Here is a 13413-nt window from a genome sequence, read left to right on the forward strand (position 1 = left end):
TTTCATCCAGCTGGCAATTTTGGCTTTCTGTTGTATTTTTTATAATTGTTAAAGAAAAATGCAGAACCTGGTCACTCTATCTGCATGTGCAGTTATGTGTTAAATTGTCCAGTATTATTCAGTAGCTAAATTGGTCTGATGGGTGAATTTCCTTTTTAGGAGCCAAGTTAGTTAGATGATGTTTGTAAACTATGAATGGACTTATACTCAGAAACACAGACCTATATGGCGAGGGTCGGCAAGCTAGGTCATCTGACTACTAACAGTTTTGTATAAGGGGAACTGGAGGCTGATGCAGGCAAAGCTTTACTTTCAATTAAAGGAAGAATTGGGAAATAAAGGAGGCAAAGTTGAATACAAGAGAGGTGGAAGCAAGTTTGAAAGAAAGACAGAAAGTAAATAATATGTTGAATTAATTGTATTGTCGATTATCTTGATAAAAGGTTTTGATCATTATAAACAAAGTCAATATGAGTTGACTCAAAATAGTCTTTGTGGCATGCAAAGCAGAAGTTCAAAATAAGCCGAAACCCGGGATCGAACCAGGGACCTTTAGATCTTCAGTCTAACGCTCTCCCAACTGAGCTATTTCGGCTTGCCAGCAGCTATAGTATTCAGCCTCTTTTTTTGAACAATCCCAGAACAGAGATGCAGAACCTGGATTTTCAATCTGAGGTTAGAGCTGTGTTTTAATGTGTCCTGCATTGTTCAGCAGCTAACTGGTGAAATGGGTGAGTAGCGTTTTTGGGATAAATGTTAGGTCGTTTTTCTTTTAAAACTCTCAGTGGACCAGCACTGTATTACACAGACGTATGTCGCCTGAGTAGGTAAGCTATGTCATCTCAATACTGACAACTTTGTTCAAGGAGAAGTGAAAGCTGATGCAGACAAGAGTTTACTTTGAAAAAAGTATAAAATGGGATAAATTCGTCATCAAAGCTGATGGCAAGAGAGGTGGAAGCAAGTTTAGAAGGAGGACAGAAAGACAACTTTTTGTTGAAGTTATCATGTTGTTGATCAGTTGATAAAATATTTTGAGAAATAAAGAAAAAAACTAGAGCTGATTTCAAGAAATATTTTGCAAGAATGTAGGATCCCCTCGCACTGTGCTGAAAGTCAGGATTGAATCAGGTACCTTAAGCTCTTCAGTCTAACGATCTCCCAACTGAGATATTTCAGCCAACAAGTCCCTGTGGCCTCCTGATGTATTATTAATAATTGTAGACGATACATACAGAACCTGGTCATTCTATTTTCGTTTATAGTTATGTGTTAAAGTGTCCAGTATCATTCAGCAGGTAACTTGGTCTGATGAGTGAATATCCTTTTTAGGGGACAATGTAGGTAGAATTTTTTTTTCTAAACTCTGAATTGACTTATACTCTGAAACACAGACCTATATGGCCAGGGTGTACAAGCTATGTCATCTGACTACTGACAGTTTTGTATAAGGGGAATTGGAGGCTGATGCAGGCAAAGCTTTACTTTAAAATAAAGCAAGAAGTTTCAAATAAATGAGGCATAGTTGAATACAAGAGAGGTGGAAGCAAGTTTGAAAAGAAGACAAAAAGTAAATAATATGTTGAATTGATTGTGTTGTTGATCAGATTGATAAAAGGTTTTGATAAAGAAGAGCGTTGATTTAACTCCAAACAGCTTTTGTGACATGAAAAGCAGAAGTTGAAATTGTGCCGAAACCCGGGATTGAACCAGGGACCTTTAGATCTTCAGTCTAACGCTCTCCCAACTGAGCTATTTCGGCCTGCTGGTAGTTTGGGTCTTCATCCTTTCTTTTAAACTTCCCAAGAAAATAGATGCTCAACCTCATGCTAGAGCTATGTTTTAAGATGTCCTGTATCATTCATCAGTTAACGGGTGCAATAGGTAAATAGCATTTTTCGGATCCAGGTTAGGTAGCTTTTTTTTTTACTCTGAATGGACTAGCACCATATTACACAGAGGTATTTGGCCTGAGTAGGTAAGCTATGTCATCTGAATACTGAAATCTGTGTTCAAGGAGAAGTGGAAGCTGATGCAGACAAGAGTTTACTTTACAAAAAAGCATGAAATAGGAAACATTTGTAGTCGAAGCTGAATGCAAGAGAGGTGGAAGCAAATTTAGAAGGAGGACAGAAAGACAATTCTATGTTGAATTGATCATGTTGTCGATCAGTTGATCAAATATTTTGATAAATAAAGAAAGAAAAACTTGAGCTGATACCAAGAAATATTTTGTGAGAAGCAAGAAACCTCTCAGACTTTTCCGAAACCCAGCATTGAACAAGGGACTTTTAGATTTTCAATCTAACACTCTCCCAACTGAGCTATTTCATCCAGCTGGCCATTTTGGCTTTCTACCCTGGTCATTCTATCTGCATGTGCAGTTATGTGTTAAATTGTCCAATATTATTCAGCAGCTAAATTGGTCTGATGGGTGAATTTCCTTTTTAGGAGCCAAGTTAGTTAGAAGATGTTTGTAAACTATGAATGGACTTATACTCAGACACACGCTATATGGCGAGGGTAGGCAAACTAGGTTATCTGACTACTAACAGTTTTGTATAAGGGGAACTCGAGGCTGATGCAGGCAAAGCTTTACTTTCAATTAAAGGAAGAATTGGCAAATAAAGCAGGTAAAGTTGAATACAAGAGAGGTGGAAGCAAGTTTGACAGAAAGACAGAATGTAAAAAATATGTTGAAATGGTTGTCTTATCGATCAGCTTGATAAAAGGTTTTGATCATTATAAACAACGTCAATATGAGTTGACTCCAAATAGCATTTGTGGCATGCAAAGCAGAAGTTCAAAATGTGCCTAAACCCGGGATTGAACCAGGGACCTTTAGATCTTCAGTCTACTGCTCTCCCAACTGAGCTATTTCATCCAGCTGGCAATTTTGGCTTTCTGTTGTATTTTTTATAATTGTTAAAGATAAATGCAGAACCTGGTCACTCTATCTGCATGTGCAGTTATGTGTTAAATTGTCCAGTATTATTCAGTAGCTAAATTGGTCTGATGGGTGAATTTCCTTTTTAGGAGCCAAGTTAGTTAGATGATGTTTGTAAACTATGAATGGACTTATACTCAGAAACACAGACCTATATGGCGAGGGTCGGCAAGCTAGGTCATCTGACTACTAACAGTTTTGTATAAGGGGAACTCGAGGCTGATGCAGGCAAAGCTTTACTTTCAATTAAAGGAACAATTGGGAAATAAAGGAGGCAAAGTTGAATACAAGAGAGGTGGAAGCAAGTTTGAAAGAAAGACAGAAAGTAAATAATATGTTGAATTAATTGTATTGTCGATTATCTTGATAAAAGGTTTTGATCATTATAAACAAAGTCAATATGAGTTGACTCAAAATAGTCTTTGTGGCATGCAAAGCAGAAGTTCAAAATGTGCCGAAACCCGGGATCTTTAGATCTTCAGTCTAACGCTCTCCCAACTGAGCTATTTCGGCCTGCCAGCAGCTATAGTATTCAGCCTCTTTTTTTGAACAATCCCAGAACAGAGATGCAGAACCTGGATTTTCAATCTGAGGTTAGAGCTGTGTTTTAATGTGTCCTGCATTGTTCAGCAGCTAACTGGTGAAATGGGTGAGTAGCGTTTTTGGGATAAATGTTAGGTCGTTTTTCTTTTAAAACTCTGAGTGGACCAGCACTGTATTACACAGACGTATGTCGCCTGAGTAGGTAAGCTATGTCATCTCAATACTGACAACTTTGTTCAAGGAGAAGTGAAAGCTGATGCAGACAAGAGTTTACTTTGAAAAAAGTATGAAATGGGATAAATTCGTCATCAAAGCTGATGGCAAGAGAGGTGGAAGCAAGTTTAGAAGGAGGACAGAAAGACAACTTTTTGTTGAAGTTATCATGTTGTTGATCAGTTGATAAAATATTTTGAGAAATAAAGTAAAAAAAACCAGAGCTGATTTCAAGAAATATTTTGCAAGAATGTAGGATCCCCTCGCACTGTGCTGAAAGTCAGGATTGAATCAGGTACCTTAAGCTCTTCAGTCTAACGATCTCCCAACTGAGATATTTCAGCCAACAAGTCCCTGTGGCCTCCTGATGTATTATTAATAATTGTAGACGATACATACAGAACCTGGTCATTCTATTTTCGTTTATAGTTATGTGTTAAAGTGTCCAGTATCATTCAGCAGGTAACTTGGTCTGATGTGTGAATATCCTTTTTAGGGGACAAGGTAGGTAGAATTTTTTTTCTAAACTCTGAATTGACTTATACTCTGAAACACAGACCTATATGGCCAGGGTGTACAAGCTATGTCATCTGACTACTGACAGTTTTGTATAAGGGGAATTGGAGGCTGATGCAGGCAAAGCTTTACTTTAAAATAAAGCAAGAAGTTGCAAATAAATGAGGCATAGTTGAATACAAGAGAGGTGGAAGCAAGTTTGAAAGGAAGACAGAAAGTAAATAATATGTTGAATTGATTGTGTTGTTGATCAGATTGATGAAAGGTTTTGATAAAGAAGAGCTTTGATTTAACTCCAAACAGCTTTTGTGACATGAAAAGCAGAAGTTGAAATTGTGCCGAAACCCGGGATTGAACCAGGGACCTTTAGATCTTCACTCTAACGCTCTCCCAACTGAGCTATTTCAGCCTGCTGGTAGTTTGGGTCTTCATCCTTTCTTTTAAACTTCCCAAGAAAATAGATGCTCATCCTCATGCTAGAGCTATGTTTTAAGATGTCCTGTATCATTCATCAGTTAACGGGTGCAATAGGTAAATAGCATTTTTCGGATCCAGGTTAGGTAGCTTTTTTTTTTACTCTGAATGGACTAGCACCATATTACACAGAGGTATTTGGCCTGAGTAGGTAAGCTATGTCATCTGAATACTGAAATCTGTGTTCAAGGAGAAGTGGAAGCTGATGCAGACAAGAGTTTACTTTACAAAAAAGCATAAAATAGGAAACATTTGTAGTCGAAGCTGAATGCAAGAGAGGTGGAAGCAAATTTAGTAGGAGGACAGAAAGACAATTCTATGTTGAATTGATCATGTTGTCGATCAGTTGATCAAATATTTTGATAAATAAAGAAAGAAAAACTTGAGCTGATACCAAGAAATACTTTGTGAGAAGCAAGAAACCTCTCAGACTTTTCCGAAACCCAGCATTGAACAAGGGACTTTTAGATTTTCAATCTAACACTCTCCCGACTGAGCTATTTCATCCAGCTGGCCATTTTGGCTTTCTGTTGTATTTTTGATAATTGTTAAAGATAAATGCAGACCCTGGTCATTCTATCTGCATGTGCAGTTATGTGTTAAATTGTCCAATATTATTCAGCAGCTAAATTGGTCTGATGGGTGAATTTCCTTTTTAGGAGCCAAGTTAGTTAGAAGATGTTTGTAAACTATGAATGGACTTATACTCAGACACACAGACCTATATGGCGAGGGTAGGCAAACTAGGTCATCTGACTACTAACAGTTTTGTATAAGGGGAACTCGAGGCTGATGCAGGCAAAGCTTTACTTTCAATTAAAGGAAGAATTGGCAAATAAAGCAGGTAAAGTTGAATACAAGAGAGGTGGAAGCAAGTTTGACAGAAAGACAGAATGTAAAAAATATGTTGAAATGGTTGTCTTATCGATCAGCTTGATAAAAGGTTTTGATCATTATAAACAACGTCAATATGAGTTGACTCCAAATAGCATTTGTGGCATGCAAAGCAGAAGTTCAAAATGTGCCTAAACCCGGGATTAAACCAGGGACCTTTAGATCTTCAGTCTACTGCTCTCCCAACTGAGCTATTTCATCCAGCTGGCAATTTTGGCTTTCTGTTGTATTTTTTATAATTGTTAAAGATAAATGCAGAACCTGGTCACTCTATCTGCATGTGCAGTTATGTGTTAAATTGTCCAGTATTATTCAGTAGCTAAATTGGTCTGATGGGTGAATTTCCTTTTTAGGAGCCAAGTTAGTTAGATGATGTTTGTAAACTATGAATGGACTTATACTCAGAAACACAGACCTATATGGCGAGGGTCGGCAAGCTAGGTCATCTGACTACTAACAGTTTTGTATAAGGGGAACTGGAGGCTGATGCAGGCAAAGCTTTACTTTCAATTAAAGGAAGAATTGGGAAATAAAGGAGGCAAAGTTGAATACAAGAGAGGTGGAAGCAAGTTTGAAAGAAAGACAGAAAGTAAATAATATGTTGAATTAATTGTGTTGTCGATTATCTTGATAAAAGGTTTTGATCATTATAAACAAAGTCAATATGAGTTGACTCAAAATAGTCTTTGTGGCATGCAAAGCAGAAGTTCAAAATGTGCCGAAACCCGGGATCGAACCAGGGACCTTTAGATCTTCAGTCTAACACTCTCCCAACTGAGCTATTTCGGCCTGCCAGCAGCTATATTATTCAGCCTCTTTTTTTGAACAATCCCAGAACAGAGATGCAGAACCTGGATTTTCAATCTGAGGTTAGAGCTGTGTTTTAATGTGTCCTGCATTGTTCAGCAGCTAACTGGTGAAATGGGTGAGTAGCGTTTTTGGGATAAATGTTAGGTCGTTTTTCTTTTAAAACTCTAAGTGGACCAGCACTGTATTACACAGACGTATGTCGCCTGAGTAGGTAAGCTATGTCATCTCAATACTGACAACTTTGTTCAAGGAGAAGTGAAAGCTGATGCAGACAAGAGTTTACTTTGAAAAAAGTATAAAATGGGATAAATTCGTCATCAAAGCTGATGGCAAGAGAGGTGGAAGCAAGTTTAGAAGGAGGACAGAAAGACAACTTTTTGTTGAAGTTATCATGTTGTTGATCAGTTGATAAAATATTTTGAGAAATGAAGAAAAAAAAACTAGAGCTGATTTCAAGAAATATTTTGCAAGAATGTAGGATCCCCTCGCACTGTGCTGAAAGTCAGGATTGAATCAGGTACCTTAAGCTCTTCAGTCTAACGATCTCCCAACTGAGATATTTCAGCCAACAAGTCCCTGTGGCCTCCTGATGTATTATTAATAATTGTAGACGATACATACAGAACCTGGTCATTCTATTTTCGTTTATAGTTATGTGTTAAAGTGTCCAGTATCATTCAGCAGGTAACTTGGTCTGATGAGTGAATATCCTTTTTAGGGGACAATGTAGGTAGAATTTTTTTTTCTAAACTCTGAATTGACTTATACTCTGAAACACAGACCTATATGGCCAGGGTGTACAAGCTATGTCATCTGACTACTGACAGTTTTGTATAAGGGGAATTGGAGGCTGATGCAGGCAAAGCTTTACTTTAAAATAAAGCAAGAAGTTTCAAATAAATGAGGCATAGTTGAATACAAGAGAGGTGGAAGCAACTTTGAAAGGAAGACAGAAAGTAAATAATATGTTGAATTGATTGTGTTGTTGATCAGATTGATAAAAGGTTTTGATAAAGAAGAGCGTTGATTTAACTCCAAACAGCTTTTGTGACATGAAAAGCAGAAGTTGAAATTGTGCCAAAACCCAGGATTGAACCAGGGACCTTTAGATCTTCAGTCTAACGCTCTCCCAACTGAGCTATTTCGGCCTGCTGGTAGTTTGGGTCTTCATCCTTTCTTTTCAACTTCCCAAGAAAATAGATGCTCAACCTCATGCTAGAGCTATGTTTTAAGATGTCCTGTATCATTCATCAGTTAACGGGTGCAATAGGTAAATAGCATTTTTCGGATCCAGGTTAGGTAGCTTTTTTTTTTACTCTGAATGGACTAGCACCATATTACACAGAGGTATTTGGCCTGAGTAGGTAAGCTATGTCATCTGAATACTGAAATCTGTGTTCAAGGAGAAGTGGAAGCTGATGCAGACAAGAGTTTACTTTACAAAAAAGCATGAAATAGGAAACATTTGTAGTCGAAGCTGAATGCAAGAGAGGTGGAAGCAAATTTAGAAGGAGGACAGAAAGACAATTCTATGTTGAATTGATCATGTTGTCGATCAGTTGATCAAATATTTTGATAAATAAAGAAAGAAAAACTTGAGCTGATACCAAGAAATATTTTGTGAGAAGCAAGAAACCTCTCAGACTTTTCCGAAACCCAGCATTGAACAAGGGACTTTTAGATTTTCAATCTAACACTCGCCCAACTGAGCTATTTCATCCAGCTGGCCATTTTGGCTTTCTGTTGTATTTTTGATAATTGTTAAAGATAAATGCAGACCCTGGTCATTCTATCTGCATGTGCAGTTATGTGTTAAATTGTCCAATATTATTCAGCAGCTAAATTGGTCTGATGGGTGAATTTCCTTTTTAGGAGCCAAGTTAGTTAGAAGATGTTTGTAAACTATGAATGGACTTATACTCAGACACACAGACCTATATGGCGAGGGTAGGCAAACTAGGTCATCTGACTACTAACAGTTTTGTATAAGGGGAACTCGAGGCTGATGCAGGCAAAGCTTTACTTTCAATTAAAGGAAGAATTGGCAAATAAAGCAGGTAAAGTTGAATACAAGAGAGGTGGAAGCAAGTTTGACAGAAAGACAGAATGTAAAAAATATGTTGAAATGGTTGTCTTATCGATCAGCTTGATAAAAGGTTTTGATCATTATAAACAACGTCAATATGAGTTGACTCCAAATAGCATTTGTGGCATGCAAAGCAGAAGTTCAAAATGTGCCTAAACCCGGGATTGAACCAGGGACCTTTAGATCTTCAGTCTACTGCTCTCCCTACTGAGCTATTTCATCCAGCTGGCAATTTTGGCTTTCTGTTGTATTTTTTATAATTGTTAAAGATAAATGCAGAACCTGGTCACTCTATCTGCATGTGCAGTTATGTGTTAAATTGTCCAGTATTATTCAGTAGCTAAATTGGTCTGATGGGTGAATTTCCTTTTTAGGAGCCAAGTTAGTTAGATGATGTTTGTAAACTATGAATGGACTTATACTCAGAAACACAGACCTATATGGCGAGGGTCGGCAAGCTAGGTCATCTGACTACTAACAGTTTTGTATAAGGGGAACTCGAGGCTGATGCAGGCAAAGCTTTACTTTCAATTAAAGGAAGAATTGGGAAATAAAGGAGGCAAAGTTGAATACAAGAGAGGTGAAAGCAAGTTTGAAAGAAAGACAGAAAGTAAATAATATGTTGAATTAATTGTATTGTCGATTATCTTGATAAAAGGTTTTGATCATTATAAACAAAGTCAATATGAGTTGACTCAAAATAGTCTTTGTGGCATGCAAAGCAGAAGTTCAAAATGTGCCGAAACCCGGGATCTTTAGATCTTCAGTCTAACGCTCTCCCAACTGAGCTATTTCGGCCTGCCAGCAGCTATAGTATTCAGCCTCTTTTTTTGAACAATCCCAGAACAGAGATGCAGAACCTGGATTTTCAATCTGAGGTTAGAGCTGTGTTTTAATGTGTCCTGCATTGTTCAGCAGCTAACTGGTGAAATGGGGAGTAGCGTTTTTGGGATAAATGTTAGGTCGTTTTTCTTTTAAAACTCTGAGTGGACCAGCACTGTATTACACAGACGTATGTCGCCTGAGTAGGTAAGCTATGTCATCTCAATACTGACAACTTTGTTCAAGGAGAAGTGAAAGCTGATGCAGACAAGAGTTTACTTTGAAAAAAGTATGAAATGGGATAAATTCGTCATCAAAGCTGATGGCAAGAGAGGTGGAAGCAAGTTTAGAAGGAGGACAGAAAGACAACTTTTTGTTGAAGTTATCATGTTGTTGATCAGTTGATAAAATATTTTGAGAAATAAAGTAAAAAAAACCAGAGCTGATTTCAAGAAATATTTTGCAAGAATGTAGGATCCCCTCGCACTGTGCTGAAAGTCAGGATTGAATCAGGTACCTTAAGCTCTTCAGTCTAACGATCTCCCAACTGAGATATTTCAGCCAACAAGTCCCTGTGGCCTCCTGATGTATTATTAATAATTGTAGACGATACATACAGAACCTGGTCATTCTATTTTCGTTTATAGTTATGTGTTAAAGTGTCCAGTATCATTCAGCAGGTAACTTGGTCTGATGTGTGAATATCCTTTTTAGGGGACAAGGTAGGTAGAATTTTTTTTCTAAACTCTGAATTGACTTATACTCTGAAACACAGACCTATATGGCCAGGGTGTACAAGCTATGTCATCTGACTACTGACAGTTTTGTATAAGGGGAATTGGAGGCTGATGCAGGCAAAGCTTTACTTTAAAATAAAGCAAGAAGTTTCAAATAAATGAGGCATAGTTGAATCCAAGATAGGTGGAAGCAACTTTGAAAGGAAGACAGAAAGTAAATAATATGTTGAATTGATTGTGTTGTTGATCAGATTGATAAAAGGTTTTGATAAAGAAGAGCGTTGATTTAACTCCAAACAGCTTTTGTGACATGAAAAGCAGAAGTTGAAATTGTGCCAAAACCCAGGATTGAACCAGGGACCTTTAGATCTTCAGTCTAACGCTCTCCCAACTGAGCTATTTCGGCCTGCTGGTAGTTTGGGTCTTCATCCTTTCTTTTAAACTTCCCAAGAAAATAGATGCTCAACCTCATGCTAGAGCTATGTTTTAAGATGTCCTGTATCATTCATCAGTTAACGGGTGCAATAGGTAAATAGCATTTTTCGGATCCAGGTTAGGTAGCTTTTTTTTTTACTCTGAATGGACTAGCACCATATTACACAGAGGTATTTGGCCTGAGTAGGTAAGCTATGTCATCTGAATACTGAAATCTGTGTTCAAGGAGAAGTGGAAGCTGATGCAGACAAGAGTTTACTTTACAAAAAAGCATGAAATAGGAAACATTTGTAGTCGAAGCTGAATGCAAGAGAGGTGGAAGCAAATTTAGAAGGAGGACAGAAAGACAATTCTATGTTGAATTGATCATGTTGTCGATCAGTTGATCAAATATTTTGATAAATAAAGAAAGAAAAACTTGAGCTGATACCAAGAAATATTTTGTGAGAAGCAAGAAACCTCTCAGACTTTTCCGAAACCCAGCATTGAACAAGGGACTTTTAGATTTCCAATCTAACACTCGCCCAACTGAGCTATTTCATCCAGCTGGCCATTTTGGCTTTCTGTTGTATTTTTGATAATTGTTAAAGATAAATGCAGACCCTGGTCATTCTATCTGCATGTGCAGTTATGTGTTAAATTGTCCAATATTATTCAGCAGCTAAATTGGTCTGATGGGTGAATTTCCTTTTTAGGAGCCAAGTTAGTTAGAAGATGTTTGTAAACTATGAATGGACTTATACTCAGACACACAGACCTATATGGCGAGGGTAGGCAAACTAGGTCATCTGACTACTAACAGTTTTGTATAAGGGGAACTCGAGGCTGATGCAGGCAAAGCTTTACTTTCAATTAAAGGAAGAATTGGCAAATAAAGCAGGTAAAGTTGAATACAAGAGAGGTGGAAGCAAGTTTGACAGAAAGACAGAATGTAAAAAATATGTTGAAATGGTTGTCTTATCGATCAGCTTGATAAAAGGTTTTGATCATTATAAACAACGTCAATATGAGTTGACTCCAAATAGCATTTGTGGCATGCAAAGCAGAAGTTCAAAATGTGCCTAAACCCGGGATTGAACCAGGGACCTTTAGATCTTCAGTCTACTGCTCTCCCAACTGAGCTATTTCATCCAGCTGGCAATTTTGGCTTTCTGTTGTATTTTTTATAATTGTTAAAGATAAATGCAGAACCTGGTCACTCTATCTGCATGTGCAGTTATGTGTTAAATTGTCCAGTATTATTCAGTAGCTAAATTGGTCTGATGGGTGAATTTCCTTTTTAGGAGCCAAGTTAGTTAGATGATGTTTGTAAACTATGAATGGACTTATACTCAGAAACACAGACCTATATGGTGAGGGTCGGCAAGCTAGGTCATCTGACTACTAACAGTTTTGTATAAGGGGAACTGGAGGCTGATGCAGGCAAAGCTTTACTTTCAATTAAAGGAAGAATTGGGAAATAAAGCAGGTAAAGTTGAATACAAGAGAGGTGGAAGCAAGTTTGACAGAAAGACAGAATGTAAAAAATATGTTGAAATGGTTGTCTTTTCGATCAGCTTGATAAAAGGTTTTGATCATTATAAACAACGTCAATATGAGTTGACTCCAAATAGCATTTGTGGCATGCAAAGCAGAAGTTCAAAATGTGCCTAAACCCGGGATTTAACCAGGGACCTTTAGATCTTCAGTCTACTGTTCTCCCAACTGAGCTATTTCATCCAGCTGGCAATTTTGGCTTTCTGTTGTATTTTTTATAATTGTTAAAGATAAATGCAGAACCTGGTCACTCTATCTGCATGTGCAGTTATGTGTTAAATTGTCCAGTATTATTCAGTAGCTAAATTGGTCTGATGGGTGAATTTCCTTTTTAGGAGCCAAGTTAGTTAGATGATGTTTGTAAACTATGAATGGACTTATACTCAGAAACACAGACCTATATGGCGAGGGTCGGCAAGCTAGGTCATCTGACTACTAACAGTTTTGTATAAGGGGAACTGGAGGCTGATGCAGGCAAAGCTTTACTTTCAATTAAAGGAAGAATTGGGAAATAAAGGAGGCAAAGTTGAATACAAGAGAGGTGGAAGCAAGTTTGAAAGAAAGACAGAAAGTAAATAATATGTTGAATTAATTGTATTGTCGATTATCTTGATAAAAGGTTTTGATCATTTTAAACAAAGTCAATATGAGTTGACTCAAAATAGTCTTTGTGGCATGCAAAGCAGAAGTTCAAAATGTGCCGAAACCCGGGATCTTTAGATCTTCAGTCTAACGCTCTCCCAACTGAGCTATTTCGGCCTGCCAGCAGCTATAGTATTCAGCCTCTTTTTTTGAACAATCCCAGAACAGAGATGCAGAACCTGGATTTTCAATCTGAGGTTAGAGCTGTGTTTTAATGTGTCCTGCATTGTTCAGCAGCTAACTGGTGAAATGGGTGAGTAGCGTTTTTGGGATAAATGTTAGGTCGTTTTTCTTTTAAAACTCTGAGTGGACCAGCACTGTATTACACAGACGTATGTCGCCTGAGTAGGTAAGCTATGTCATCTCAATACTGACAACTTTGTTCAAGGAGAAGTGAAAGCTGATGCAGACAAGAGTTTACTTTGAAAAAAGTATAAAATGGGATAAATTCGTCATCAAAGTTGATGGCAAGAGAGGTGGAAGCAAGTTTAGAAGGAGGACAGAAAGACAACTTTTTGTTGAAGTTATCATGTTGTTGATCAGTTGATAAAATATTTTGAGAAATAAAGAAAAAAAAAATAGAGCTGATTTCAAGAAATATTTTGCAAGAATGTAGGATCCCCTCGCACTGTGCTGAAAGTCAGGATTGAATCAGGTACCTTAAGCTCTTCAGTCTAACGATCTCCCAACTGAGATATTTCAGCCAACAAGTCCCTGTGGCCTCCTGATGTATTATTAATAATTGTAGACGATACATA

General features: G+C 37.6%; 3 non-coding genes across 3 annotated transcripts; all 3 read right to left on the reverse strand.

The window, feature by feature from the left end:
- Positions 1–522: 522 nt before the first annotated feature.
- TRNAF-GAA (transfer RNA phenylalanine (anticodon GAA)) lies at positions 523–595 on the reverse strand. The gene has a single exon. It is a non-coding gene; the product is annotated as a tRNA-Phe (tRNA).
- Positions 596–1689: 1094 nt separating this feature from the next.
- Positions 1690–1762, reverse strand: TRNAF-GAA (transfer RNA phenylalanine (anticodon GAA)). Its single transcript has one exon. It is a non-coding gene; the product is annotated as a tRNA-Phe (tRNA).
- Positions 1763–6303: 4541 nt separating this feature from the next.
- Positions 6304–6376, reverse strand: TRNAF-GAA (transfer RNA phenylalanine (anticodon GAA)). Its single transcript has one exon. It is a non-coding gene; the product is annotated as a tRNA-Phe (tRNA).
- Between the last annotated feature and the right edge of the window lie 7037 nt (positions 6377–13413).

Source organism: Triturus cristatus, chromosome 8 (genome assembly GCF_964204655.1).
Source record: "Triturus cristatus chromosome 8, aTriCri1.1, whole genome shotgun sequence".
Taxonomy (NCBI): Eukaryota; Metazoa; Chordata; class Amphibia; order Caudata; family Salamandridae; genus Triturus; species Triturus cristatus.